The sequence below is a fragment of the Dipodomys merriami genome, unplaced genomic scaffold (genome assembly GCF_024711535.1).
Source record: "Dipodomys merriami isolate MVZ:Mamm:240054 unplaced genomic scaffold, mDipMer1.0.p SCAF_227, whole genome shotgun sequence".
NCBI lineage: Eukaryota > Metazoa > Chordata > Mammalia > Rodentia > Heteromyidae > Dipodomys > Dipodomys merriami.
Window position 1 is genome coordinate 1,840,334 of NW_027203682.1, and position 6,586 is coordinate 1,846,919.

At 31.8% G+C, this 6,586-nt stretch overlaps 1 pseudogene; it reads right to left on the bottom strand.

Moving 5' to 3' along the window:
* Window positions 1–771: 771 nt before the first annotated feature.
* Window positions 772–868, bottom strand: LOC138835085 (U6 spliceosomal RNA; annotated as a pseudogene).
* Window positions 869–6,586: the final 5,718 nt, after the last annotated feature.

Consider the following 6,586-nt stretch of genomic DNA (forward strand, 5'->3'; position numbering starts at 1 on the left):
TCAGCTCAAGGTGAGCGCTCTACTACTTGAGCCTCAGCTCCACTTCCAGTTTTCTAGTGGTTTATTGGAGATAAAAGTACCACAGACTTTCCTTCCCAGGCTGCCTTGGAACCATGATCCTCAGATCTCAGCCTCTTGTGTAGCTAGCATTATAGGCATAAGCCACATGTGCCGGCAACACCAATATTTTACTGTAAAAATTCATGGATTCTGCGGAATTCTTCCAAGTGAATTGCCTGCATTGGATGTCAAAATGTATTTAATAGTTTTTGTATACATGTATAATGATTTCTTCAGAGTTTTGATTTTTTAATCAGAAACAATTTTAACTTACCTGTTGAAATGAGTAGTACAGAAACTAAAATATTTCTGGTGCTTGTCTGAAAAAGTATATTTTAAAATATTCTATATTCTATGTTTGCATAATGTTCATAATTTATTTTATTTTCTCCTAGATATACCTTGAATTCTACATTATTTTATAATATTTAGGTTCATTAATGTGTCCTTTGTGATTGCATTCCATATAGAAACAGTTTGATTCCTTTTTTTCTAGGTCTTAATATTATTTTTCTTTGGGATAAAATGACAATGTTGTCTAGTTTGAAAAGTTTTGTAAAGTTTATGCTTTGTAAACGCCTTTCTGAGGTGAATATTTAATACACTGATGTCAACCTAAATTTAATTATATGAATTACGTGTATTGTTACAGTTGTAATTTTATAATCAACTTTTTAATAACTGTTTTTCATTTCTTGCATCTGAAGAATGAAACATATGGAATACTTCTCAAATTTTCATATTATCCTTGTGCAAGTGCCATGTTAATCTCTGCATTGTAATTTGAGTATTCATGCTGCTGAAGCATGTAGTATCCTCTAAATTTAAGTAGTTAATGATGCAATCTTTATACAAGCCTATATAGGCTTGGGTGCCTACTTGTAACAAGGAAACAGTAATGTTCCTAACAATGCTATCGATCTTATTTCCCTAAAATTCTGTGAATAGTAGAAAAAATTATATTGATCAATCGATTGCTCACATTTGCAAATTTTTTGTCAATGACTATCTTAAGTCTTTTTATTTGGAATTTGATCATACTCTCAATTATTTATAGATAGGTCCAAAGGTGATGGCTTTTTCAAGTACTTATTTATCCAACTGTGTTAGCTATGTGGACCTAATGGATTCAAAGTAAGCGTTGCTTAAGAGCTACTTCTAAACTTCTTCAGCTGATATTTTCTCAAATGAGGTGTTACTGGCACAAATGTCTACCTGAGCCTTTACCCTTCTTCCATGTGGGAACAGACCAACCAGAAAATCATACCCTGACAGCATAGATTGTCTTACTAGAACAAAACTAATCTTGGTTACAAGGGATCATAGAGAGATGAACAGTTCAAACAGAACTGTTCAGACTAGAAGGTATTTTATCAAAATATAATTGTTTAATATACCTTCCATTTCAAAAGTAGCTAAAGCCAAGAAGGTGAAAAAATTGTTCATATGCATGATTACTTAATGTCCTGGCCTGTCTACCATCCAACCAGGCAGGAACTTACACTACTGCCTTTTTATCACCAAATATTTTCATACTTGCAAGAGAAGTCCATATGTTTCTCCTTGTTATTAGGCATTAAATTGATACTCTTTTAATCACAGTGTTTCCTCTTGCCTCCATGCTGTAAATCTACAAACGATAAAGCTTTAGGTCTAACTTTATCAAACACTAAGGTAGAAATAATGGAATAATACTTTAAAACAGAGTTGCCTTTGATACAGTAACTACAACAGAACAATGCAAACCTGTGCCTTTTAATTATATTATATATAATTATGTATTTTATATTTATATGTGCTGATTTTATATTTCACACAGTAAAACTTACTAGAATTAGTTGATATTTTGGCAAATAAATTGATATTTATTTATTCTAGTAAATAGAATTGGAATATAAATAATTAGGTTTAAAATATATATTAGAATATAAAAAGTATCAATGCAATGTCTTTAGTATAAACTTGTGATACATTTTAACTTTTCTTGGTCTTCTGAATCCACATGATAAAAAAAAAACAATGTTTTCCTCTAATCTATAATGCATTTTACTCTGCTGCTCTGTTTATTGTTTTAACTCTCTTGTCCCAAACTGTTTTTCTCCATATTTTGGAAGCATTCCTATTGATTATACCCAAATTTTGCTAAGATGTCTAAAAAAACATTATTCTTCTGCAGTCCCCATGGATCCTAGGATCCCAGGTCCCAGTTATCTGCATCATCAAATAACAGGGGCAAGACTTCTCACCAAGGCCCATGCAACATGTCAGCACATAGTAATTGAAGACCAATCTCAATTTCTCATTTCCTATATTTCAGGGCCCCAATTCCTTGAGATGCAGGAATTAGCAGTAAGCAATTGTGGAATGCAAGGCAACTTAAAATGAAGAATGAAATAAAATTTGAGAGAAAGTACAGTAATTAAAACATGCAACTTATAGATGACCAGCCCATATGAGTGAACAAGTTCACAAAGTGTCAAAAGATTATTTTTAATACCCCTCCCCTATGATTAATGAAAGATTTTATTCCAACATAAGTGGGCCAAAAAATAGTTCCTTGAAGGATAGATCCATAATTGGTCTACCAAAGCCCGGAAAACTTGACTTAGAGGTCAAATGTAATTCAGAAAAATATTTGAAGCACTAAGGGGTGCTTCAAAACACTGGGACTTCAGTACAACATGGTTCTGTGGTATAAAAATGTCACTCTCAAACCAATGATAATCTACATTTAATCTTCTGAAAGTGTATTCCTTTTCAAATAAACTTTTTAAAATCACATTCGTCAAAATGACATTTTACAAGTTGATGATACTTAGTGACATTACAAGTTTTTTAAGTGTAGGGAGCAAGTTACAATAGAGTTGAATTATTTACACAGCACTAATGCCAAACACGTTCAACCATTCATTAAAGTATAGAAATAGTACCACCCACAATTTGTGTTTTTCAGTAAGGGCCTTCCAGAAATGTGTTAAATAGGTTAGCCTCCTAAATTTCAAACCCAAACGTGAGCTAATAAATTTCATCATTTAATAAGGTACAATTTAAAAAGTCACAAATAGTTGCCTTATCATATGTTATTTTATGTTTTCCTTCTGTCTAATATAGTAAGAAATATGACTTTAAGTCTTGAATATGGGTATTCATCAGAGATATGACAAACATAATATCTGTCTTCTATTTTTATCATATTCCTCTTTTGGAATAAATTTTAATTTTCTTCTTTTTCCAAAACTTATAGGCAGTAGAAAATATTATTCCATGTAAAATAAAAGAATCACACCATTGTACAAAGCCATTTATAAAAATTCGTAGTTAGGAATACATTCTAAGCCATTTTTTAAACTTTCTTTATGTCTAAAGATTAATCTTCCAAATGGATGAGAATAAAGTCTTGTTTAGGTGCTTCACCTCTCCAGTCTCCAGCAAATTGTTGCTGCAGATGAATCAATTATGGAAATATAAGCTGACATCAGTGCAAGAATATGCAGGATTGAAAGTCCATGGAATGCATATAAACCATTCAAAGTATTAATAGACAGTTTAACACAATGACTATCAGGAAGTTGAAACCAGAGAAGAATTATAGTAAAGACATAGAATGAATGAAAAATGAACAAGGGGCAAGTACAGCTAGAATATTCAATGTACACACATGATAAAGGAAGTGGAAAATTGGAAATAAATCTTGGAGAATGGGTTGGTTGAGAATGATGGAAGGAGTGACTCAGATCTAGGAGCGTTGGACAATTAGATGGATATATTTAATTGTAAAACAATTGCACAACCTTTTAAAATTCAGTTAAAAAACACAAGAAACAAAAAACAGAAAAATCACAACCAAACAGCAATCTCCAGAGAGTATGAATATGACCTCTCAAAATTTTAATCAATTAATGAAGGGCAGTCTTGGGAAAAGCAAACAAAACTGTTCAAAGAGAGAAGTTTGGGATAGGGGAGAATTTTGAACAGAATTAAATAGATTGTCTAAGGTTATAAATCACCTACATCTGCTGCAAATAGTATCTTTCTTCTACGAGTTTTCTGTCTGAACTGAATAATCCAGTTCTGAGACACATTTGGTAGCTTGTGAGGTTAGTGTGGAAGAAACAAGATCATGAACCCATTACTCCGCTGGAGAGAAAACAATACTCTATATTTTCTCTAATATCTCTTCACTACTCTTTCTTCATACTTTTAAGTCAATTGATTTTGAATTATATTTTTCCTTCTTTCTTCTGGCAAAGTAATTCATTAAATATTATTTGCCATTTTCTTCTTTCATGCTGTTTAATTGGCCATTGATATTTAATGAGTCCATTAAATATCCCTCTTGCATTTGTTTGCCATGAAACAACATTTATGTTAATGAGGAGAAATCTAATGTAAAACTTTGTCTCCAGAATACAGCCCTAGAAGCTGTGATCACAAATATTCAGCTATTTTTTTTCTTTTACCTTAAAAGACTTCTTGTGTCTAAAGTGCCCACAAAAATAAGTACTCCATCACTTGTTGGTTCAATCAGAATTGTCTAAGCTCAAAAATATATTTTCCTAACAAGATGCTTATAGGAAACAAAAAACACTGCACTTTTATCTTCTCTCTTAAGATTCTCCTTAGATACCATATCAGGAACAGTGAAGTTATTCTAGGCAAAATTATTTCAATAGATTATTTTTCTCTTGGTCTTGAATTTGTTCACCAAGATGTCTGGAGGACAATAGAGTTAAATGACCCATACCTTGGAAGACAGTGTCTGTTACAAAAGGACAATGCTTTTATGTCCTATTTCTATGTCCTCCTTTTAGCTCTTGCCGGAGTTCCAATTAATCACAGCTTCTTGGCTTCATGTCTAGTGAAGCTGAAGGACTATATGGGCTCCACCACTGTTAAATCTTCATTATTTCTCTTTTAAAACTCTTTAAGTTGCCTCATTTGGACGTGGAATTTATTTTCATGTCTTCATTCAATCAGTTCTGCATTGTAGTGAGCCAAATAGGCTCTGTAAACTCACTTTAGGGAGTAAAAATACTAACACAATTTATATCAAAAAGTTTTGGCCTCCCTTCACTGCTGAATACAATATGCTTAGCTAAGTCTTCTAACAAAACTTTTTTTATTAACTTTTCCATTTGCTCAATTCTTTTCTGAACTTTTTGGCATATGTAATAACAGAAGTATTCACTATCTCATATTAATAAGGATATTACTTTTGTGAGCCATTTAGAAATGTGAAATCATTGGTTTGAAGTATCCAATCAGATTTTTTTCTGTGTTTCACTGCTTCACACCCAAAGACATTGTGGAAAGTGTTATAAACAAAAATGTGTAATCCCAACACCTTCTTTCATTGTGAAGGGCACTTTCTCCCTAAATTGTTTGACTCAAATTATCTTTTTCAGAGAATTGCTCTTTGGTAATTAAAGGTAAATTCACAAATTTTGATGCCTTATTTTTTAAGAACTTTGAATTTAAATTCCAATACAACCTTGTGTCAAACAGTGAAAATATATTTCCTGGGTAAGGATAATTCCAAGGGACCCTACAGGATTTACAGGTTTGTTTGTTTAGTGTGAAAAAGAGCCATCTTCATCCACATTGTTCCCTCTCTACTAAGTCTCATTGGATTTCTTTGCATGAAAACTATTCTTCCAGGCAATTTAAATTTTTGTAATAGGCTAAGTTGTTAAAATTTTGAACAATTAAAATTTACCTGTCATAACTTTAAAACTCTTGAAAATCCTTTATCAGAACCGTGAATTCACCAATCCTAATTCCACCATAACCATCAAAAAGTTAACATGTTATTTTCATGATATATTATCCATGCAGCTATTATATTCCAGTGGCTTTGTTATGCATATATATAACCATATTAGCTGATGCTAAGCAAAATTAATTCCAAGATATGGAACCAGATTTTTTTCATTTGTGGTTGTTGTTTTTGATGAACTATGTGATTTCTGTTTTCTTTGGGTTTTCCCCCTATGGTTTATCCTTCCGGTATATCATTTTGTATTGTATAAACATTTACCTTAATTAGCGAAGGGAAGAGGAAAAGCATAATGGTGAGACAAAGGACAAAAGGCAAACCAATGCAATAGCAATACTCACAAGACAATATATTGGAAATGTACATTACAACTTGTGAGGGATGAAGGGATGAAGGAAAACTATGAGAAAATGAGAGAAGGTTAACAAATTTGAAAAGTTATGATTTAATACCTTACAATTACTGTAACCCCACTGTACATCACTTTGATAATAAAATTGAAAAATAAGCTGCATAAAATATAATTTCACTGTATTGGCACAGGAAATAATATTCTTTATGTAGTAATATTTTAAAAATCAATACTATTTGACATCTAATTTGAATTAATTACCCCTTATTTATCAGAGGGTGATCAACTTGAATGTTATCCAACTAGACAATATTTTCACAATATACTTGCCAAAATTTTCAAAAAAGAATAAATTTAGTACTTTCTCATTCTAAAACAGAAAACTGTTTAATGCTATG